Source organism: Canis lupus, chromosome 31 (assembly GCF_011100685.1).
Source record: "Canis lupus familiaris isolate Mischka breed German Shepherd chromosome 31, alternate assembly UU_Cfam_GSD_1.0, whole genome shotgun sequence".
Taxonomy (NCBI): Eukaryota; Metazoa; Chordata; class Mammalia; order Carnivora; family Canidae; genus Canis; species Canis lupus.
This window is the reverse complement of record NC_049252.1, coordinates 23,519,931-23,545,003: the sequence shown is the minus strand read 5'-3', so window position 1 is coordinate 23,545,003 and position 25,073 is coordinate 23,519,931. Positions and strand designations below refer to the sequence as shown.

Below are 25,073 nucleotides of genomic sequence, written 5' to 3'. Positions count from 1 at the left end.
TTGCATAAGATACAGGAGTAAAGAATAGTATGAGTAGAGAAAACAGTAGAGTTTCATAGCTCTTCCATGTGTCTCTAATTCCTCACAAAGGCAGGGCAGACCTATTGTGGTCACTCACCCATAATGCTTACAAAGAAAGAACAATGAAAGAAGCTAAGAAGCAATGACAAAAGACCACCTTATCATTTAAGAAAAATTCCAGCTGCTTCACAATTACATGGCCTTCAAAGAGACATACATAAATAAGAGTTTCTGATATTTGTACAATGATATATCAAAACATCTTTATGAATAAACAGATTTGAGTTTCTGGTTAAGAACATAACTGGATTCATCTTTCGATGGACACCGAGGCTCCTTCCACAGTTTGGCTATTGTGGACATTGGTGCTATGCACTTTGGGGTGCAGTTGTCCCAGTGTTTCATTGCATCTGTATCTTTGGGGTAAATCCCCATCAGTGCAATTGCTGGGTTGTAGGGCAGATCTATTTTTAACTCTTTGAGGAACCTCCACACAGTTTTCCAGAGTGGCTGCACCAGTTCACATTCCCACCAACAGTGCAAGAGGGTTCCCCTTTCTTCACATCCTCTCCAACATTTGTGGTTTCTTGCCTTGTTAATTTTCCCCATTCTCACTGGTGTGAGGTGGTACCTCATTGTGGTTTTGATTTGTATTTCCCTGATGGCAAGTGATGTGGAACATTTTCTCATGTGCTTGTTGGCCATGTCTATGTCTTCCTCTGTGAGATTTCTGTTCATGTCTTTTGCCCATATCATGATTGGATTGTTTGTTTCTTTGGTGTTGAGTTGAATAAGTTCTTTATAGATCTTGGAAACTAGCCCTTTATCTGATATGTCATACAATGGAATATTACTCAGCCATTAAAAACGACAAATACCCACCATTTGCTTCGACGTGGATGGAACTGGAGGGTATATGCTGAGTGAGATCAGTCAATAGGAGAAGGACAAACATTATATGGTCTCATTCATTTGGGGAATATAAAAAATAGTGAAAGGGAATAAAAGGGAAAGGAGAAAAAATAAGTGGGAAATATCAGAAAGGGAGACAGAACATGAAAGACTCCTAACTCTGGGAAATGAACTAGGGGTGGTGGAAGGGGAGGAGGGCGGGGGGTGGGGGTGACTGGGTGACGGGCACTGAGGTGGACACTTGACAGGATGAGCATTGGGTGTTATTCTATATGTTGACAAATTGAACACCAATAAAAAATAAATTTATATAAAAAAAGAACATAACTGGAGTCTGATGCCATGAATTTAAAACTCAACTCTGCTGTTAGCCTGCCTAATGACTGTGAACAAGTCATTAATATTCCTGAAGCTTAGTTCCTTGTTCATATAATGAGATAAAATAATACTTCTCTTAAAGTGTTGCTGGAGGGATAAAACCAATTGGCATTTATAAAGTTTTAAACAATGCCTGACATAAAAAAAAAAAGTCTTCAAGAAATGTTCACTGTTTTTGAATATATAGCCCAATTGATAACAGTTACCCTGAATTCCAGTCTCTACCCATTTCACTATAGAGGGGAAACTATAGAGGGATTATGCACAACCTAAGAAAATAAAGATATACAGTGAAAAGGCAGACCTGAAAACTCAGAGTTTCTGGGCCAGGTGATTTTGTCTTCATAACATTTATCCTCTTTCCATCAAAATTTATGGATGGGTTTTTGTTGAAACCCATAAATCCCCAGGAAAGGAAATAGTCAAAAGATAAACAGAAATCAAGAGTAGCTTGATATGAAATTAATTAATTGTATAATTATAAAACTTTATAGTTTAAACAAAAGCCTTCATACAAAAATTAATTTAATCAATATGGGTGTTTAAGTGTTGTACAGAATACAGTAATTTGTTATATTTCAAAGTTTTTACATCCCAATGACAAAATATAAGTCAATGCAGAACACGATACAGACTTCTGATTGGTACATGATGGTGCACAAAGAGAGTCAAGAGATGTGGGCAATTGTTTTAGTTTAGGAGAATTGAGGATAATATTATTTGAATTTGGTTTTGAAGATCGAATAGATACAATATGAGCGAGAAGAGAAAACAGCATGAACATGTGTTGGCCACATGTACAGAGAAAATAGAAACGGAATGGAGAACTATAGAGGAAGAGAAAGGAAGAAGGAGAAAAGATTGAAAGAATGATGGATGGAATAGGAAGAAATAAGAGAAGCAGGAGGAATGAGAGAATGAATGTCTCTTGCAGTTCTAATCAAAAAAATTTCCTCAGATGATACATTACCATTATTTTGGATGTCATAGACTTCTCCTATTACTGCTTCTTGAAGAGATCATTAGCTAATAATAATAATAACTTTTAAAAAGCCCTCTGAGATTCTCCAACTTCCATTTAAATTGCATTAGTTTCTCCTTGAATGAGGCAGCCATTGTAGTTTTTTTCAAGGAAATATTTTAATTGACTGTAAAGATACTGTCCAGATTAATGATGAGCATTTGTAGTTCTCAAATTCCTATTGTCCACAAACAATATATGATGGGCTAGTTCAAGACTTCTCTAGCTCTTACTAAGACCCCCTTGGGCTATTGCTATCTTTATGCAAAGTGTCCTTGTTGCAATATATATAAAAGGTGGGTAAATAAGCATTCTACCTTCTAGAAATTGCATACCATAAATACATATGGAATACCTAGATATTGGATAGATATTTTATTTTATTTAACATAAGGAAAAAGAGCTGGCACAAAAAAAATGAGAGTATGAAATCAGGAAGTCATGTGTATTGACTTGACTTTGCATTAGCCATATTGCGTTGGATTCAGATAGCAGAAAACCCTGGCTAAATCAGACTAACATTACATTAAGGGAAGTTATCATCCTATATCCCCAGGTATAAGGAGGCTCCAGCCATGGTAGTTGAAAATCCAGCTCCATTTTGCTCTGGTTATCTTGGCTTTTTGCTTTTCCCTGTGTGGTCTTTACCCTCAGGATGGTATCAGCGTGGTTTTCACTGTTCAAGTCCCAATTATAGACATGCAACGTCCAAAGGAAGGAAAGAAAATACCTTTCCTATGCCTGTGGAAACCTTACTTAAAGTGATTCAGTGTAGCTAACTTAGGATTCAGTCTGTGTCTCTCCTCCATATTCCAAAACAACCTTGTAAGAATAAATACTGGGAGTGAAACTAAGAAGTGTATGCCAAATTTTTACTGCGGAAAGTCAGATTAAACATTGTACCTTGCTACCTCAGGTTGAAAACTTTTTAATGTGCAGGTACATAGCAGAAAATGAATGTTGTTTCTGCTTAATATTCATTCTCCTCTTGTGCGGTAAGCATAGCTAGCCACCATGTTTACCTGGTTAAAGATTCCCCAGCGTCTCAGATACACTGGATCTAGTGGCTATGTGACTAAATTCTGGGCAATTCGTGATAAAAAATAGAAGTGGTGGAAGTAACTTCTGGGAAGATTTCTTAAAGGAAGTGATTTTCCCTTCTCCTACTCTTATCCTCCTTTCTGCTAGAGGATGGTGACATGATGGATGGAGTGGGAGCAACCATATTAGACACTTATTAGAGGTGCAAGTTGTGTGCTTCAGATTACTATTCAAGATAGACATTTACTCCTTTCCTGTTAATGTACAGCTTCCATAAGGGCTATGGACTAACTACATTTGTGTGAAGAAAAAATGCTGTATTGTTTAAGCTACATTATTTGGGGCTTGCTGTCTGATTTCCAAACCTAATAGTAATTAATATTTATGAATATGTTAAGGAGAAGCTGGCAGGTAAATGATCAACTTCTCCTTAACAAAATCACTTAGTTACCTCCTTGCAACTTACAGTTGAAGGCTTCATTGAGTATACATTTTTGATAACTTTAATGTATATTGTTCAAGAAGACAAGTATTATGGGAACAGTATTATCTTGAATGATAATCATTCCAGAAAATAATGATGCAACATAAAATATTTTAAATCATCATTTTATAGGATCATATTTTAAAGTTGGGGAAAATATCTGTTGTTTCTTACAAGTGAAAAATTTCTAATCTCAATGCAGCTATGTGGTAGATTGCACAAGCAGCCTTTTTTCTTGATAATTTTAATCTTAATGTGCTTTTTCCCTGAACAGGTTTCATGTTGATTTTGGTCCTGGTTACAACACAGTTTGCTTATTAATTGGACAAAATGATAGGGCTATGTGCTTTTAAATTAAAACATAAGCTAATAAATGACTTAATAATACTTTTTTTATTATTATTATTTTTTTAATAATACTTTAATAACATGATTAAATTAATTTTCATTCATTAAGTAGTGTTGTAAACTTCATGAATTCTTATTCCTCCAAATATTTCAGATTTACTTAAAAGCAGGCTTTTTTTTAATTCCTTATGTCATCCTTACATAATAGAAGTCTGATTATGTGATAGTGTATTTTAAATATTGTGGTGGAGGGCAATTGCCCAGTTCCTAAGTGTTGTATGCATGACTTTGATAACATAGAAATTATTTTTTCTTTCTAAAATATTTCATAAAATTTTCTGGTTTAAATCAGTATACTCTGTAGCTGTAAACATTTTCAAGAAATAAGAAAAATACATCACAATTTTCAAATGTGAGCCCAATTCTATAAAACCTGTTAAGTAATCATGAATCATTTGAAGGAATAAGTAGGAGTACAACTAAGCTAGCCAGATTTATCAAATACAAGTACATTGTATTTTTTTGTATTTTATCAGGCAATTCTAAGTACTGACCCTTAATACATTTAACATTCTGATTAGTTAGTGTGACCCAGATTGTTGCTTCATGTATCCAAATTAAAATGCATTAGTTTGAAGGTGAAGGAAAGAGAATTATCATTTATTAAACATCCTATTTGTATGTGGAACTTTTAGAACATAAGATTTCTAGCCTGATTACAACCCTATGTGATAGGTATTGGCATTGTTTATACATATAAGAAAGATATAAGAAAATCTATTCACACATTTATATATAATTACCCAAAGTCTACAGAGAGAAAGCAGTGAACTTGGCATTTGCACCCAACTCCATTGGACTCCAAAGCCTTTTCATTTCTGAACAAAGAAATAGCCATTGATCTTTGAGTTCTATTTTTTCTTCTTTGCCACCCTTCTGTATGTCTCAGGAGGCTGGCATTTGTGAATATAAATCAGTGGCTCCCTTGTTCTTTGGCATCTGATTGGGCTCAGCTAGTGGGGGTTACCAGCATGTGATTAGGAAGACTGACCCCAGATTTTAATAATTTACCATGGATAATCCTTTTTTGAATAAGGAAAACTGCAGGAATATGAGTAGACTGTAGAGGAAAGGAAGGAATTTGGGTATGTATGTCCTTGGGGTGACAGTAGATGAAGGTTAGTTATTGTTATATCAAAGTTCTCTTTGAGATGCTGCCATTTAACATGTTGGTAAATAATTATATACTCATTATTCATGATAGGAGGATATGATTTTAAAAAGCAAATGAACTAGCTTTCATGGAGCCTTTTGTCTAGTGTGGAAGATTTAGAATGATTTTTTACAAGCAGTAATGAATATCATTTTGAACTATGATAAATGCTTTGAAGAAAAGCTGTGAATGAAATGAGCAATTAAAACACAGGAGTTTGATTTAGGAAGAGAGTATGCAGAACAGTCATTCCTTAGTTAGTGTCATTTATTCTCAGGCCACAAGGATGAATAGAATTAGTTAACAAAGAATGAGAAGGAGAATATTCAAAGCAGAGCCAAGAAATAATAGAAATGAAAGGAAATACTGTAGTAGGTGCTGGGGTTAAAGACATAAGCAGGGAAGAGAGCACATAAATTTATTTTGGTGTGTGAGATGGGGAAAATAGAAGTTCAGCTGTATACACTAAAGTTGGAAACACAGGGTTAGAATTTTAAATGAGAGGGACTATGGAGATATAAATGACAAGGAATAATCATTTTGAGCAATAGATCAAAAACAAGCATGTGTATTCTAAATTTTAGCACAAAATCTTTGACAAACACTTTTAAAGCTTTTGAGAAGCTCAGTGTTTACTCTTCTAGACTCCCAAGAGTAAAGCTTTACAGGGAACCATAACGAGCCTGAAAATTTGGTGGGTCAAATCACCAGGAAAAATGGAAGCAATATTGCTGAATCTCTAGCCCATCATGTGAGGTGAGCTATAACACATTGGATATCTTGGTCTCTTTGATCCTGCCATGCTTTCCAGTGCCAAGTCTACATGGTGCTATGTAGCCATTTAGTCTGGGTTCAGAAGTATCTGGCACCTCTCTACACAGTAGCAAACTACTATGTTTGAGGAAATAAACAATTGCCTGGGTGGCCCCAACTGCATGTTCAAACTTAAATTAACATCCCCAGAGTTCTTTGAAGCCTTGACTTTAATAACATAAACAAGGGATGGTATCAGTAGTTGCAACCAATAAAATGTAACTTAATTTAAAAATTATCAAAGAAAGTTAAGCTGTTTCAAGTAAATATGCAATGGAAATAAACACATGAAGATAAATGAGCAAAAGCAGTCAAATTAATTTCTCTTTTATAATGGTTCATTACCAAATACAGTAAGCATACATACGTACACACTCATAGACATACGTGGGTACACACACACACACACAAACAGCATTTTTAGCTGAGACTTGGAACCGTCCTGGGTAAATAAATGGCCCAGACAAGAATTGGAAAATTGGAGGATGGAGGAGATTAGAATTAGACTGGATCATGGATTGCAACTGAACCTAAGGAACCAGAGCCTGATGGAGGTTATTAATTTGAAGTTTAATACAAGTAATGGCTAGCATGGCTGACTTTAGTGGGCATGAGGAAGATCCAAATTATGGAAAGCCTATTCAAACAGACAATGATATATGTAAATTGAGTTTCTACACACACCATAACAGGGATGATTACCATAAACTAGCAGAGTGTCAGATGCTCAATAGAAGTACAGGATTAGGACCTTGGTACTAGGAAGATACCAGGAAGAGTAAGATGCTTTGATTCAGGCTCAAAGTATACAACAGAAGACCACTAATCAGAAATGAAGTGTGAGGTGCACATCTCATCTCTAGAAATAGGCATTAGTACAAGTATTGCAATACAGCAAAAAGTTAGGGGGGGGCCTATATTTACCAAAAATGAGAGATAAGTTTGAGTTACTCATCTTTTTTTTTAAGATTTTATTTATTTATTTATTCATGAGAGATACAGAGAGAGAGAGGCAGAGACACAGGCAGAGGGAGAAACAGGCTCCATACAGGGAGCCCCATGCAGGACTCAATCCTGGGAGTCCAGGATCATGCCCTGGGCTAAAGGCAGGTGCTAAACCGCTGAGCCACCCAGGCATCCCTGAGTTACTCATCCTACTCCTGAATGGCCATAGTTCGCATCATAAAGAAGGAAGAGAACCAAAGGTATAGATGAAAGCTCAGCGTTTCAGCTTTGGATAAAGAGTCTGCAGAGACTGTGTATCTGTCTGGGTCAAGTGGGGTAGCTTGTGTAAAAGTGACCAGAAACTATTAAAATAAAAGGATTGGATCGCTTTATTCATCAATTAATCTTGATAGATAGGAATAGAATTATGGATAAGCATATAGACATATAGACATATTTATTTACATCTTGTCAGTTGATTAAATGTAAGGCATTTACCACAGTTTCTCAGATATTAACTGGTATCTTTATGTATCTAATACTTAAAATATCTCTAATACTAATTTTCAGTGGTCATGAATCATGTTCTCTTTGGGACCAACCCCGCTACCAGGGTCCCATTAAAATTGGGCACATGGTTTGGCTCAGATAGTGGTCTCAAGATCCTGGGGTTGAGCCCTGCCTTGAGCCTCTGCTCAATGGGGAGTCTGCTCCTTCCTCTCCCTCTGTCCTGACCTACTTCCTCCACCACCCATTCATGTGCTCGTGTGCTCATGTGCTCTCTCTCTCAAATAAATAAATACAATCTTTAAACAAATTTTGCATATGGTTGGAACTCCAGTCAACATCACCAACTAGTGAGAGAGTCTTTGAATGGGGTGTGCATGTGAACACTCTGCAGGGAAAAATAAAAGAATGTATTATGATCATGGCCTAGAGTTATGTTCCAAATAATTTTGAATTTATTTTTATAGATAATAATCAAATTTTAAGAAAAATGAAAAGCAATTCTATCATTTTTTTACCTTTATTTTTGTGGGAGAGAACACATGCTCATCAAATCCCTCTTCGATACCTTTTTGTTGGGTGGGTCATATGACCTAGTAGGGGTCAGTGAGTGGCCAAAGAATGCCTAGAAATGAGGTAGGATGCTTACAAGTCCATGAATTTTCCCAAGGGATCCTGCCTTTGTATTTCCATCTGCCAGCTGAAAAGAAGGACTGCAAGAATGTAGAGCAAGGCAGAGCCAAAGGATTAAAGAAACCTCAAACCCAAAATTGCTACTTGGAAAGAAGAGTTAGTCTAATCTCATGGATCAGATCCATGTTGGACCATTGTATAATCAAGAAATAATCTTTTATCTTGGTAAACCATTGACATTTCAGGGTTGTTCACCCTATTCTTAACCCTGAAGTCTTAAATTTTATTATCATCTAAACCAAAGTAGGCAAAATATCTTTGAGTTCTTATTAAAAAACCTTAATAACACTAGGGAATGTAAAAGCAAGCAAGTCTTATGGTACTTAAGTGGTCTCTATTTAAATGTCTAAAAATTGAGTTTTTGTAAGGAACAGCAGCACAATATTAAAGGAGTGATTGAATCTCAAATCTTTATTATATCTAAATTTTTATCTTTTTTTAAAGATTTTATTTATTTATTCATGAGAAACACAGAGAAGAGAGAGAGACAGAAACACAGGTAGAGGGAGAAGTAGGCTCCATGCAGGGAGCCTGACCTGGGACTGGATCCCAGGTCTCCAGGATCATGCCCTGGGCTGAAGGCGGCACTAAACCACTGAGCCACCTGGGCTGCCCCTAAATTTTTATCTAAAATGAATGTATTATCTATAAATTATTTTAATACAAAAACTCATCCTTTTGTATTTGAAGTGGCTTTTAAATAAACATATCCTGTTATAATATAAGAAGGAATTTCTCAGTTACATTAAGTAAATTAGCTATAAATTCTAAAATGACCAAATGAAGACTATTTCTGAAGCAATATTTTAAAAAATATAGGGTGTTCCTGGATGGCTTAGTAAAGCATGGGATTCTTGATCTTGGGGTCATGAATTCAAGCCTTACATTGTGCCTAAAAGTTACTTTTAAAAATATATAGCATGCAAACATTTGTTAATAAACACAATGTCAAAGGCAAATAATTGACTAAGGAAAAATTTGCCATTCATAATATCACCAACAGAGATTTTCTGTAAGTAGTTAAGAGGCACAAATAATAGGAATACAGCAAAGAATATTTGCCACTACCGAACACATGAAAGCCAAAGGACCTCAAACACAAACTGAAAACACAAACTTCAAAAGTAGTCAAAGAATTAAGTGGAAAATGAAACATTTTCAACTCATTATCTACTTATGAAAAAGTCAATTTTTTTCTTCCCTCAGTATTCTTGGTGCCAGAGTGTTGTCTTTTAAACATAATGCTACTAGTACTTAAAGATTTATTGCAATAAATGATTATTGGAAAATATAAGAACATTCCTATTGGCCATTAATGGAATAGAGATTGAGTAAATTATGGCACATTTTCATTATGTAATACTGCATAGCTTAAATAATAAGGAGCTGTCATAAAAATGTGGAGCCATGGTCATAAGTTATATTAATGAGTAAACAAAAATAAACATGATAAGAAAAATACATAATAGAATCCTATCTTTGTAAAACATAATGCAAAACAAACAAACGAAAACATTTAAAGGAGTATGCATGTGTGTACACATCTACGCATTTATTGACGCATGCCACGGTCATTCAAAGGGCCTCAGATGTTCTGGGCAATATTAGAATTCATCAGTGAAACAAAAGAGAAAAAGCCCTGAATGTGAAAAGTTTACATTCTAATGGGAAAATACAGACAGTAACAGCAAAAACAGTGAAAGTAAAATGTAGAGTGTGACAGAGAATGAGATGTGCTATAAAAAAAAGTAAAGCAGTATTGAGGAGTGGAAGGATTGGAGGAAGGAAAGGTTGCTATTTTGAATGCAGTGGTGAGGATTCATTTCAGATCACATTACAGGGATGTGGCCTTAGCAGATGCTAAAATGTTGAAACTAGGCAATGCAAAGATTGATCAATAAAGATAACACCATTTGAAGGCACATTTAAAGAAACCGTGTACTCTAAAGCCCTTAAAATAGCTGAAGACTATCTGAAACAATAACAAAATTTTAGCAAGAACAAGACTCTATAAAACTGTATAAATTATCTTTTTGAAAAGAGGGATAGAGAAAATAACTAGCTCTATTACAATATTACAGAATGATAGAAGTATTATAAAGCAGTAAAAGGAAAGATTCAATTTTATCTTAAAGTTTGTTGTTTTTTTTTTTTAAGATTTTATTTATTTATTCATGAGAGACAGAGACATAGGCAGGGGGAGAAGTTCCCTCCGGGGACCCTGATGTGGGACTCAATCCCAGGACCTCAGGACCCCAGGATCATGACCTGAGCAGAAGGCAGATGCTCAACCACGGAACCACCCAGGCATCCCTCTTAAAGGTTTTTTATGGGAAGTAGAGTATAACTTTAGTAAATGGCTCTCATCTCTTCTTATTTAGGTAAAAGAACACTTTAATGTAAATGTAAACAGATGTAAACAAATTAAAGTCAGTAGAATAAAATGAAAGTGATGATATAGCAGAGTAAGTAGGCTAAAGTATTGGAAGTTTTAAATAAAGAAAAATCCAATTTAAAGTAGTTTAACCTTTTGAGAACACGTATTGTCTCACTTAACTTGAAAGTTCATTTGGGTCAGGCTTCAGGTGGCATTTGATGAAAGCTCTTGTTTAGCATCACATTTTCCTCTGGGTGCTTCTCTCCTTGTTAGTTTGAGTTTCGTCTGGCCTTAGCTTCTTTCAAGGTCACAAAATAGCTAAAGTAGTTACATCATTTACATTTATAAACCCTAAACACTGTCCAGAAGAAGGTGAAGTTCTCTTTTAACAATTTGGCTCTAGTCTGATTGAAGTAAGTCAAGTTGAGTGTCTAATCCTGAACCAGTTATCCCAAGAGGATAATATTTTATGAGTTGTCTTAGACCATTCAGGTTCCATTCCTGGAGCTGAGAGAAGAGTGAATGAAACACACAAACCTCATGACTCTTACACAGTGGGGGCTTGGTGGAATGGATGCCAGGAAGTCAACTAACCATGCCCAATAAAATTACCATTTAGAACTAGTAAGTAGCAAAGGCAGCTTTATGGAAAACACAAATTAAAGAGAAGAAAGACTAAAGGAACTCTCCCAGAGCACAGAAGGAATTAATTGGAAACAAGAGAGTATTTGGTACATAGAGAAATAGATCACAAAGAGGCAATCTGTAAATAAGAAAACAGAATCCACAGAACAAAAATGGCAATTCATAGCATAATGGAAGAAGGCTTTCTACATTAGAAAGGAATTTTAGATAGGAAAGCAGAAACTATCAAAACACAGTGGGCTAAAATTGTTAAAATCTCATGGAAAGATATGATCAAATATCTCTCTCTAGAAGAAATCATTCCCTAATGAGTAAAAATTAGGTACCATACCTATATATATATTTTCATACATGACCTTACTTAGTTTCGACCCTCATTATTATAAAACTGTGAGATAAGTCCTATCATCTCCACTTGGTGCTTGATGAAATTGAAGCTGCAAAGGATTTAAACAACACAACTGATAGAATTGTCAAGCTTCCATTTGAATCTAGGCCCACCCCAAAACAAAATCAGCATGCTTTCAATTGTCCCATTTAAGAAAGTGAAATGAAAGAACAGCTTGCCAGAAGTTTGCATAAAAAGTAGAACTCTTACAACACTGTTGCTGTTGATGTGAACTTGCAATGACCATGGAAACTAAATACTCATTATACAGATAAGAGAATAAGAACACTGTCCTCTTCTCTTCCCACTGAGTGACTTTCCACTAACATGAGCCAAAACTGGTTTTTAGCTAATCCACACTCAGCAAATGAATAGTGTCCTAAAGTCAAAGAATCTTCTCCTCTGTGTTCCTTATAATAGCTGAACCTAACAGGTAAGTAGTCATAGACTTCTCTGCAACTAATAAAATAATATATTCAGTACCATTACGACAAGTTAAAACATGGTAGTGGAAAGATATTTTAGCAAAACTATTTCTAATGATTTCCAACTGCCAAACCACTAGCTTCCTTTAATTTGGGCTTTCCCTTGTTAATGCACAACATTCTTAGTGGTTGGAAAATCTTCAAAGAAAAACCAAGAAAGAAAAAAAAATACAAGTAAAACAAAACTTTTCTTTTTTAATGCCAACAAGCATGAAAAATATATAATAATCTAAACAGACATAAACTTTGGTGCAAAAGAAGATGAGATATTATATTCTTTCTCCTTCCCAAATCCACCAGCTACAATGCACTGGCTTGGGGAGGAAAGTCTTGGCATAGGATGCAAGAGTTTTCTTGTGGTGGTGGGCTACCTAGTATTAACATTGACATTGAATGAACTCTTTTTTCTGAGTTACCAGATTGTGATTAAATAAATATTTATTGTACGCAGACCATTCATTAAAAACAGAACAAAATAAACAAACAAAATACCAAACAAAACTCCATTCAACATCAGTTGAATGTGTTGTGGGTTGAATTGTATCTCCCCTCCCCCACCAATTCCTTAGTACCTCACAATGTGACTTTATTTGAAAATAGAGTCATTGTAGATATAATGAGCTAAACAATGTTGAAATCCTACTGGAATAGGGTAGGCCACTAATCTAATATGATGGTGTCCCATACAAAGGGGACATTTGAAATTAGGTACAGAGGGAGAACATTACGTGAAGATGAAGGCAAAAATCAAAATGATACAACAGGAGCTAAGGAATCCTAAAGATTGCTAGAAAACCTCTAAAAGCTAGGAGAGAGAGGTGGAACCAATTTTCCCTCACAGCCATCAGAAAGAACCAACTCTGTTGACATTTTGGATCTGGGACTCCTAGGCTCCAGAAGTGTGGGACAATAAATTTCTGTTGTCTTAGCCACTCAGTCTGCGGCCCTTTGTTATGGCAGCTTGAGCAAACAAATATAATATTCAATATACTCTTCCTTGGCAGGGGGTGGTGGTGGTGATGTTTAAACGAAGATGATTCATAGATGTAAACAACAGACCACAATACAGATGTAACCAGCAGGTGTACTCCCTAGGTGAGGAAAAGAGGAGTGAACTGGAGAGAAAAACTGAGAAGCGAGCAGCTATACACTCTGACCACAGAAAGTATTCGGGGACCCATATCTGCAGTATTTTTAAGATCAAGCTGTTTTGATTTTGGGCATAATAGCCTCAGTGAATAGGGCCAAAGAGCTTTTCAGGGGCCTGTTAAGTATACCTGAGATGGTAACAAACAAAACAAAACAAAACAAAACAGAATATCAATTTATATAAATACCATCACAAAGTGAAAATCAATAAAATTTTGATTGGCTATCTATACATGTAACATGTGATCTTGGTTACTTATGAAATTGATATTCAAAATTACTTTATAATAACTGAAAAGTATTAGAAGGCTAGATTATGTTTGATTCAGCATGGACTCCCAAGGTTATATGATAATTTTCAAGAAATAAAAACCAAGGACAAATTAAACATAACTCACTCATAGCTCATATAGGAATTTAAAGGAAAAATTACACAGAATTTTTATCAACACATTATAGCACACACTGATATTTGAAGTGTGGTTGTGTTTTAATATGCATATATACAATATTACAAAGGATATCTAAGAGTAACAGTGCCTAGAATGTAAAGTGACTCAAAATGGAGCATATCAGGGGTCAAACGGAATATTTAGTAATAAAACTGTCATTACTCACCTTATGGATTTGTGAAGAACTAATTAACATTTAAAAATGCTGAAGTTTTATGAAGCATGTGAATTATCAGCAAAGCAGAAATGGTTCACCTTAACCCATATGATAAAGATTTTAATATTTTCAAGTAAAAGTTATAAAATAAATGAGTCACACGAAATACAGCATAGGGGATAGAGTCAATGGTAATGTAATAACTGGTGACAGATGGTAGCTACACCTATTGTGGTGAGCATTTTACAATGTACATTATTATGATGCTGTACACCTGAAATTATTATATTATGTCAACTACACTTTAATTAAAAATAAGAAAAAAGATTGAAAACATAAGATATTTGTATAAACTTTAAATGAAAATCTTCATGGATTTAAAAAAAAAAAAACATTTGAATAAGGCAACTCCTCAAAATCTCCCCGGATTTTAAATCAATGAGACATGTGGCGAAAATAAGAAATCAAGATTTGTTTCCTAGAGTGATTTTAAATGAAAAAATGTTGACTTTCCAAATTTAACAGAAAGGCCATAAGACATCCTAGACTATTTCAATTGAGTGAATTTCAAGTTCTTTGAATGTTTCTTGTTACTAATATTTTCATCAAATCAACTATTTCAATTTGAAGAAAGTAGTTTTTGTGTACTTTCCAAAAGTGTTTTCTTTGATTAAAATAATGCTGATTATAAGTATTTATGAGTATTTTGACCTTAAAAAATTGTTATTGATATTTAGATTGGCTCTCAATCCCCATTTCATCTTCCTTCATTGATTCGAAGGTTAAACCGTGCCTCCAAACGTTCTTAAAGCTTGGCTATTGGAAGTGAATTAGGGTCATCTAGGCAGAGGTACTCAAGCCAAACCAGAAGGCAGATTATGACACATAGACAATCTTCCTGCAACTTCTTAATGTTGCTAATCTTTTGCAAGTTCCAAGAGATAACAGGGTTCATTCTTCAGCAATCCTGGGTGTCAGTAAAGAGATTTATTGATCCGGCTCCCTTTCTTTTAGAATAAGGCTTTAGAAGTGAATTTTTTTTCAGATTCCTAATCTTGAAAATAGCATGATTTCAATGGTGGCCACAAACACATAGCTTCCCTTTTGGGTCCATTTGGAACGTGTTCCTTCAATCCATCCAATGATACCGAGTCCTTACTTATGTCCCTTTTCCCATAAGACACTTAATATGGTTTGTATTTCTCAACTGAATCTTTACTAATATATATTTAAATCAGAATACATTGATGTATATCACTGAAAGATTGAGAAATATATTCTTGCTACTTTATTAGCCAAACTTCCAACTGCGATTAAAGATTTGTATGAGCTAAAAGCCTTTGCCTACAGACTATTGTGTCTATGATTTGGAAGTCATGGGTGAAGCTGTAAAGATTCTTATATACCAATAACATGCAATAAACTAGAAAATGCTAATTCTATAATGATGATGTTGGTCAAGGCCAGAGATCTATTTAGATTCCAAGACCACACTAGAATCTTGATTTCATTCTATTGGTTCTATTAGTCATATTATCTCCTATGGTCAGCAGGCTCTGCTAATTAATTTAAGAGAGCCTTTCAAGAATGAGCCTAGCTATTAGGTGCCATTGAAGGCATAGTCACATTTCCAGCATTTGGAAAACTGAGTAAATATGAGGCTAGTAAAAAAGAATTGCCACACAGAGAGCTTGGAATAAGAGCAAACTATGGCTGCTCTTATGTTGCACAAGCCCTTTTGTGACTAGACTTGGCTCACTTCCAAGTTGCAGGAGACATCTCAGTGTTCTCCAATGAGAACTATTCTTGAGTCACTCTTACCTGGAGCTCAGCACCTAAACTTCCCCATGGGTTACCAAAAATAATTTCATCACTGCCCTTCTCCCTTACCAAGTCTAAAGATTGCTTTTCAAGTGCTCATTTTCTGCCTCTGGATTGGCTGTTTTCCAAGGTAACTGCACTTGACATTTCCAACTGTCTTCATAGAAAACAGCCTTCTCTCTATATATAGTTTGGCTATATCTTAGGACTTCATGAACAGAATCCATCAGAATAAATGAATTCTACATATCACTGAATTTGTCCATATCTGAGTTACTTCATATAAAAGTAACTCCATGAATGGATCTTTAATTGTGGGTTCTATAGTAGACTTCAGCAATCTGGGACAGGTCATCTTTATGGTCAGCTAGCGTGGAATCCAAATATATCACAACATCCTTGCTTTCTCTATCTTGAGCAAATGCTAGAACACCACCACAGACTCATTTGCCAAGAAACAATAAATGTAATTAGGGGAAGTGCAGTCTAAATCCATATTTATAAAAGAAACATTTCTAAGTGGGATTCTAATCAACAGACATAATGAATGAAGAGTCTTGCATATTATCGAGTAGCACAGTTTAGTTTCTTGGAGCCAGGATGTCTGGACAGTCAACATCCCAGAATGGGAACTTTGCTTAAATATTGCATAACTGAAAGCCTATTAAAGTGATTATCTGTGAATTGAAAGCCCATTAAAGTGATTATCTGCAAACAATACACTTCCCTGTTCTGAAGGTAACTTTTAAGTCTCAAACTCAAAACTCATAAACCTAGTTTATAGCTTTCAAGTGTTTTTTGTTGTTGTTGTTTTGTTTTCTAAGCATCAAAATTAAAAAACAAACAAACAAGCAATAAAAACCCCCGGTGTCCAGAATCTGCTGTTGCATATAGAAACCTTGAACTTTTGTAGAAGGTGAGCTATTGCAGAGGAACAACTGGGCCAGAGGGAGCAAGATCAGTTACTAGACAGAGATAGCACACATAAAATGCATCGACCTGTAATCATTTGGTCCTCCTAGTTTTTTGTCATAGTTCAGTTGTCATATAGAGATAATGATTTGCATAATCAGCAAATTCCAATCCTGCTTATCTTCTTATTTAGTAATTATGTTCCCTATTAGCTTACTAGGGCTGCCAAAACAAAGTACCACAGACCAGGTGACTTAAAAAACAGAAATTTATTTTCTCTCTGTTCTGGAGGCTGGTGGTCTGAGATTTGGGTGTTGGCAGAAGTGGTTTCTTCTGAGGCCTCTCTCTTTAGCTTGCAGATGGCCAACTTCTCTCTGTTTCACATGTGTCTGTATCCTAGCCTCTTCTCTTTAGGGATACTAGTCTTATTGGATTAGGGCCCATCCTAATTATATCTCTGAAATTTAATTACCTCTTTACCTACTACTCCAAATATTGTCACATTTAAGGTACTGGGTATTACTGTGGGGGACATAACTCAACCCATACTACATTCCTTGCTCCAATTTGTCCTTTATCCCTCCAATTTCCTAAAAAATGTCTGCCTTCTTTTAGCCAAATTAATGCAAATATTGAAATCAATATGATGATGTGCCTTCTGTCAGTTTACACAATGTTTAAAACTCATATTCTATAATGCTTTTTGCATCCTGTGGGTCTTTTCTCTCTGAAAATGAATTATAAAAATATTAAGTGTCAAGAACATTGCTCAGGAAATTGGAGTATAATGAAAATATATAACCATTGAATGAGATAAATGCGTAAAACATTTTGATCACCCCTTATTTTGACCATGCAGGATGTACATGATATTTTCTGCTGTTCCAAATAACATAACGAATATATTTACACAGACATACCTATTAGTGCATTTAATTATCCTCTAACATAAATTCCTAGGAAGATGAATTACTATTTCTAAGAATGTGCACATTTCTAAGGCCTTTAGGATATTCCTCCAAAATTGTTTTTTGGAATGAGGTTATTGTACATATTACAACATATCACTAATGACAAAAATAAATAATCATTTTTCATAATTATGTGCAAAACAAAGTGCTTATTGTTCAAATTGCATTTCTTCATTTAACTTGATAATACTTTGGCATTTTATTTATTTATTTTCATCTATGCATATCCTTTGCCAGTTTTTCCACTAACATAATTAAGTTAATCTAATTGATCTGTAGAAAGTTATCATAAAGGTCAATTTGAAAATTGATTATAGGGCAGCCCCTGTGGCACAGCGGTTTAGCGCTGCCTGCAGCCCGGGGTGTGATCCTGGAGACCCAGGATCGAGTCCCACGTCCGGCTCCCTGCATGGAGCCTGCTTCTCCCTCTGCCTGTGTCTCTGCCTCTCTCTCTCTCTCTGAATAAATAAATAAATAAATCTTTAAAAAAAGAAAAGAAAATTGATTATAATGGTTTGTCTGCACTTATGTTTCAGTAATGCAAATTTACCTACTTGAATTACCCATAGGTTTTTTTTTTAATAGGAAACAGTACCGTAGAATTTTTGAAATACATCCTGTAAAAAAGAAGAATTGCATAAATTTACAGAGTCCATGTGCCTATTTATATATATTTGTTTATAAGACCAAGTTCAGGACAGTTCAATTAAATGTTTATCCCCTTCATTTGCTATTTTAATAGAAAATAAATGCCGTCTCATTATTTCATTTTCTTCTTTCTTGCTTTAAATAAGGGAACTCTACATTTCTTTTAAGAGAGATAGAGAATGAAGTTGCTTGGTTGTCATCCTCTTAAATGAGGGTAGGGCCACTAAACCACTGGCACGGGAAAGCTCCTTTAAAGGATGTTCATGGCTACAGAGTATCAGGGCAAGAAAAATATAGAAATATTATCTAGAGGTACTAAGAACATATATCCCAAGGAAAAGGAAAAGGAAAAGGATGTGTGGTGAGGGCTGGAGGCTGCAAGAAATGTGTAAAAGTAATGATGGAGACAAGGTAATTATGGAAGGGGGTGATGGTCCTTAATATTGGAAGAGTTTTCATCCAGAAAGAAGGTCAAGCTTACAGTAATGACTGCTTAACTGTTTGTTTCTTAAATTCCACATATGAGTGAAATCATATGGTATTTGTCTCTCTGACTGAGTTATTTTGCTTGGCACAATTCACTCTAGTTCTATCCATGTTGTTGCAAATGGCAAGATTTCATTCTTTTTGATGGCTGAGTGATGGCCATTGTGTATACGTGTGTGTGTGTGTGTGTGTGTGTGTGTGTGTGTACTGCATCTTCTCAATCCATTCATCAGAAACAAAACAGATGAACACAGGGGAAGGGAAGGAAAAATAAAATAAAATGAAAATTGAGAGGAAGGCAAACCATAAATGACATTGAACTCTAGGAAACAAACTGAGGATTACTGGAGGGAATACGGGGGAAGGAAAGGACAATTGGGTGATGGGCATTAAGGAGGGCACTTGATGTAATGAGCACTGGGTGTTCTATACAACTGATGAATCACCGTATTCTACCTCTGAAACTTATAAAAAAAGTGGGGGAAAATGACTGCATAACTACTAATACAAACCATCAGTAAAAATTAAAGGAAGGTAGGAATTGGCTTAATATAAGATAATCCTTCTAAATTTACAGCTTTTAAAATAACAAAATGTAAAGTTTTCCTCTCTACATTTGATAGTGAAACCTATCATTGAAAGAATTCAAACTATAGCTATATGACAGTCCTTGGGCAATAATTTAGAAGGTCTACTTATAGTCCATAGCATAAGAAAAGAACAAAATAGGATAAATGGCTATTAAGATCATTTGCAGTTCATTGATTCTCAGTTCATCCTCAGATAATTTGGCTGTGTTTTCCTATGGTTTCATGGAAAATAACAGGAAGCATTTTATTTATTGCAATATATTAAAGTATAGAAATTGTGCCAAAGGAAAAATTATGATTAGATGAACGCCCCTCTTTATAATTACTAAAATCTTGGGAACATGTTTTTGTTAAATCTGAAGATAATGATTTAACTGCGATAAGGCGATTATATTAAGTTCAAAGGAAGCGCATAAAACTGGCTTTTGTAAAATAAATATTTGGAGCATGCTTTTAATGGTGATATTTTATTACAAATCATATACATAAATAATAAGGTGAAATAAAGGGATAATATTGGGTCTTTGTGTGGATCCAAGAAAAACTAATTGTTACAAAAAGAATGTATCATAAATATTAAATTCTTTTGCTTTGTTTTCTCCTAAACTCACATTCCTGTCCGCTTCCCACATGCAGAGTAAAGCCATGCGTCCCAAGTATTCCAGGATAACAGGGAGCAAGTTATGGATCCCTTTGACAAACAGACTACTAAAAAACAATTAGGATTGAAACTTCAGGTATGATAGATAAAGGCTCTTCCTAATTTCCTTTCAAATATCAAAAACCAAGCCTAGAAGTTACAAGTTGTGTGTGTATAGCTGTTTTCCTCAGTATGAGGAACATACTCCTTCCACAGTGACAGCAAAAATAATTTTGTTGGGGGTCCCGGGTGGCTCAGTCAGTTAAGCATCCATCTCTTGGTTTCCACTCAGGGCATGATCTCAGGATCATGAGATCAAGCCCAGAGCTGGGTCCAGTGCTCAGTGTGGAATCTTCTTGATTTTCTCTCCTTTCTCTGTGCCTCCTGCTCATGCTCTCTTTCTCTCTCTTTCTCTCTCTCTCTGTCTCTCAAATAAATGAATGCATTAAAAAAATAATAACTTTATAGAATGGCCTTTATATTGGTAGACAGTTGGCAATGATATGGCAACAGCAATCTAAAAAAAAATTGTGTTACTATTCAGATTAATATAAGAAGGTATTTTAACACTGCTGTTATAATCTAGAAAAGATTCTGTTCATTTAAGCAAATGTTCAAAACAAGAATTTAATTTTGATGGTACTACTATTTAAAATTCCATTTTGGGTTTGGTGCCTGCTGCTGGCGGCCACATGATCATCTGCTAGAGGCATGGGAACTGGCGGCTGTGGCCTTTGGGCTGGGATGAACCACACGCTCTGGAAACTGAGGAGCTGAGCCAGAGCCATGGCCAGCACAGTGGTAGCAGCTGGACTGACCATTGCAGCTGCAGGATTTGCAGGCTGTTATTTTTTGCAAGCCATCAAACATATGGAGCCTTGCATAAAACAAGGGCTTTTTAAAAAATCTGCATTCGGTGGTGGTTATATAGAAGTGGGTTTGAACCCCAAATGACAAAATGAGAAGCAGTATTAATGCTAGGTGTAAGTCCTACTGCCAATAAAGGAAAAATCTGAGATATTCATCGACAGATTATGCTTTTAAGTCACCTGTACAAGGGAGGATCTCCTTATACAGCAGCCAAAAACAATGAAGCTAAAGTTTTACTAGAAGGTCAAGCTAAAAAATAAAGCAAATGGGTGATGAATTTTAAGTTCTTGTTAGTTCATGTATCTGAGTGCCAGTTTTTTTTTTTTATAATAAAATGCCTCAAAGCTAAAAAAAAAATCTTTTTTTTTAAAACTAGATTTTATTTCTTGCTACGGCATGGGAAGGTGATACTTTGGGAGCGTCAAGGCCCAAATTTTCAGTTAAGCATGGGAGAGCATTACTGATCAATCATTTTCTTAATTCAATTACAAAGCTTTTCTAAGAAACTTTTCCTCTAAGCTTTATTTATCTAAGCATTCTCTCCACTTCAAATTTCATGGCAACACTATTGTTTATAAGAAATTTGTAGCTAAAGTAACTTAGATATGATCTAGGCCCTCTAGAGACTTTTTTAAATCTTGGAAGAAGAACAAGTCTGTACAAATATAAGGTGATGAGAAAGAAGGTAAGTGTGGGCACTCTCAAAAAATTTCATGAGAGTGATCAGGGTGGGACACAAGTTGCAAGAGCCTCCACGGGAAATCAGTTTACTATTGAATAAAATAATAGAAATGCAACTATTGTAAACTATTATAACTAATGGTACTAATGGAAGTTGAAGTTTTTCCCCCTTTGTCTTCTGTTCTTTTTCTTCTTTCTTTTTCTGATAAGAACTACCAGATAATGTCTTAGACTTTGCTTATTAGTAGTATTATTTATTATTTAAAGAATTTATAGGCTGCAACAATATATTGTCTTGTACTTTTCGTTGGAGGAAGTGTTTTGATAAATTCAGTTGAGTTAATATAGAAATAGATACAGAGCTTTTAATTATTTTTATAATCCTCTTTTTTCCCAAGTTTTTTATTTCAATTCCAGCTATATAAAACAGTACTGTACAGTACAGTATTAGTTTCAGGTATTCAATTTAGTGACTCACCACTTATGTATAACACCCGGACCTCATCATTTATGTCAGTATTGATATATTTTATTTCTCAAAGATTTGTCCTTATCATTGAACTCCTTGAGTTTGTTGGAATTAAGTTGTTCATATATTCCACTATTACATGTGTATGCTTAGTAAGATTTATAATGAGATCCTTGCTGTAATTCCTGATATTTGCGATTTTCTATTTCCTACGTTGCTTTTTCCTTGACCATTCCTGCTAGTAGTTTAACTAATATTAAAAAAAATACAACTTTTGTGTTTGTTAATTTGTCCGTTTTCTACTTTTTTAGAAAATAAATCTATGTATTTTAAATTCTGCTGACTTTATTACTTCCTTCTTTTACTTAATTTGTGTATAAATGATTTCTTTTTCTAGCTGCAGAAGATGGAAAATTCTATCACTGATTTTATTTTTTTTAATATTTTATTTATTTGAGAGAGAGAGAGCAGAGTGAAAAAGAGAACACAAGCTGTGGGGAGAGGCAAAGGAGAGGGAGAAGCAGGCTCCCCGCTGAGTGAGAAACCCCATGTGGGGCTCCATCTCAAGACCCTGAGATCATGACCTGAGCTGAAGGTAGAAAGAAACTTAGCCAACTGAGCCACAAAGGCACCCCTCTATCACTGATTTTAAACTTTCTTATTGTCTTAAAATATTTATAGCTAGGCATTTCCCCCTTAGCTCCATCTCAGCGGCACCCCATACATTTTGATAAGTTGTGTTGTGATCAGAATTGAATTCAGACACTTGTGAGTACAGCATATTGTACAGAGAAGTTGAATCCCTGTGTTGTACACGTGAAGCAAATGTGATATTGTGTGTCAACTATACTCAATCTTTAAAAACAAAGAATTAAATTCAGATCTTTTTATAATTCAATTGTGATTTCTTGTTTTATCATATTAATTATTTAGAGGTATGTGGCTTAATTTGGTTCATCTACATATAGTTTTTATTGTTCTTGTTTTGGAGTTTGCGAAGCTTCCCATGTCGGCAGGTTAGTGCTTTTCTCCAAACCTAAAGTACTTTTGGCTGTTACATCATTAAAATTTTTCTTTATTCTTTTTTTTCTTTTGTGGAATCTAATTACATGTATACCAGATATGTTGATATTGTCTGATAAGTCATCAAAGCTATATTTAAAAAATTATTTTCTTGATTTTTAAGATTAATTTCTCTTGAAGTTCTTTAAATTCATTGATCCTTTCCTCTGTAAACTTTATACAATATATTTTTAATGAACCATACTTTTTTAAGCGGCTTTAGACTTATAAATGCAAATTGAAAATATAGTACAAGGAGTTCCTATACAACTTTTCACAGTTTCTCCTACTATTTACATGTCAGATTACTATGGTACATATGTAACAAATAATTAACCAGTATTAATTTATTATTATTTGCTAAAATCAATACTTTATTCTGATTTCCTTAGTTTTCACCTAATATTTTTTTTCTTTTCCAGGATGTCACCCAGTATACTGTAATATGTGTAACTATCATGTGTCCTTAGGCTTCTCTGGGCTAACAGTTTCTCAGATTTTATCTTGTTTTTGTTGGCTTTGACAGTTTTGAGGAATACTGATTAGTTTTACTGGAGCATGCCCATTACTAGAATTTATGTAATGTTTTTCTCATGAATAGATTGAAGCTATGGATTTTGGAAAGGAAAATTTCAGAAATGAGGTGTTATTTTTATCCTATCAAGACTATATGATAAAAATGATTTATGAATACTGATATTGACTTCAATCACCTAGTACCCACCCAAAGTAGCATTTGCCAGACTTCACTGTAAGTTATACTTTGCCTCCAATTCTATACTATTTGAGGGAAATCTCTGTGTGCGCAGCATAACTCTCTGTGAGTTATGCTTTTGCTTTAGAGTGGAGTGTCTACATAAACTATTTGGAATACTTCTTCATGAGAGATTTCTTACTTTTCTCCCATGTGTTTATTCAATCATTTATTCATATCAGCTTGGACCCATGGATATGTATTTCATACTTTAGATTGTAATCTAATACTACTTTATTTATTTTGTTGCCTAAATTGTTTTAACTTTAGACATTGGAAGCTCTATCAATTGATTATCCAGTATATTTATTTATTTATTTTGTTGTGTATATTGATTGTCCTTTCCTTTAAAGTTCTTTGAGGTTTTTTATTATCCCTTGAGATTCCCTCTTCATTAAATAATTATGACCAATACTTCCTTTATATCTTGACATTTATATAATAGTTGGTTTAAATTGCTTGTCATCTAATTCTAACATGTGTGTTATCTCAGGGTCCCTTTATACTGATTGATTTGTGTCTGGACTATGTGTCACTTTTTTCTCATTCTTGGCATGTCCAGATTTTGTTATTGCATAAGTAATACTGCCTTTAATATTTTTAGAGACTCTAGATTCTGTTATTTTCCTCTGAAGAGTGTTAATTTTTGGTATAGTTTGCTTTTTCAATTACTGAATCATTGGTAAGAGACTTGTCACTTCTCTTCTGGAAGCTTGGTTTTATATTTTGATAGACTATATCTTTTTCAAGTTCACTGCAAATCTTTTAATTTTAGCACACAGTATTTTTCTACCATATAACCTTTCTTGTTTTTTAATGAAAAGGCTGAGATTTATCTGAGATCTTCTTATTTAGCAGGACCCTTTATTTGAAATTTTATCTCTTTTTGATGGGCAACAGAATAAATCTTTGTACTTCATTTTCACTTTCTAGTTTGGGTTATAATGGATTTGTTTGATTATTACTCGATTCTTCTGTACATATTCAGTCCAGGGTCAGCCAAGAAGTCGAGAAGAGTTTACATGCAGATTTTACTTAGATATTCAGGCTCCTCTCTACTGTGACTGACTTTCTTTCTGGGACTTCTTCCCTCATTTTCAAGTCATTCTAGCCCCAGACCTATATCCTGATACCTCAATC

At 34.7% G+C, this 25,073-nt stretch overlaps 1 long non-coding RNA gene and 1 pseudogene across 12 annotated transcripts in view; both read left to right on the top strand.

Moving 5' to 3' along the window:
• Window positions 1–25,073, top strand: part of LOC111093499 — a 114,601-nt gene that overhangs the window by 42,605 nt on the left and 46,923 nt on the right. The gene's annotated exons all lie outside the window — the stretch shown is intronic.
• On the top strand, window positions 20,884–21,227 carry LOC100686152 (annotated as a pseudogene).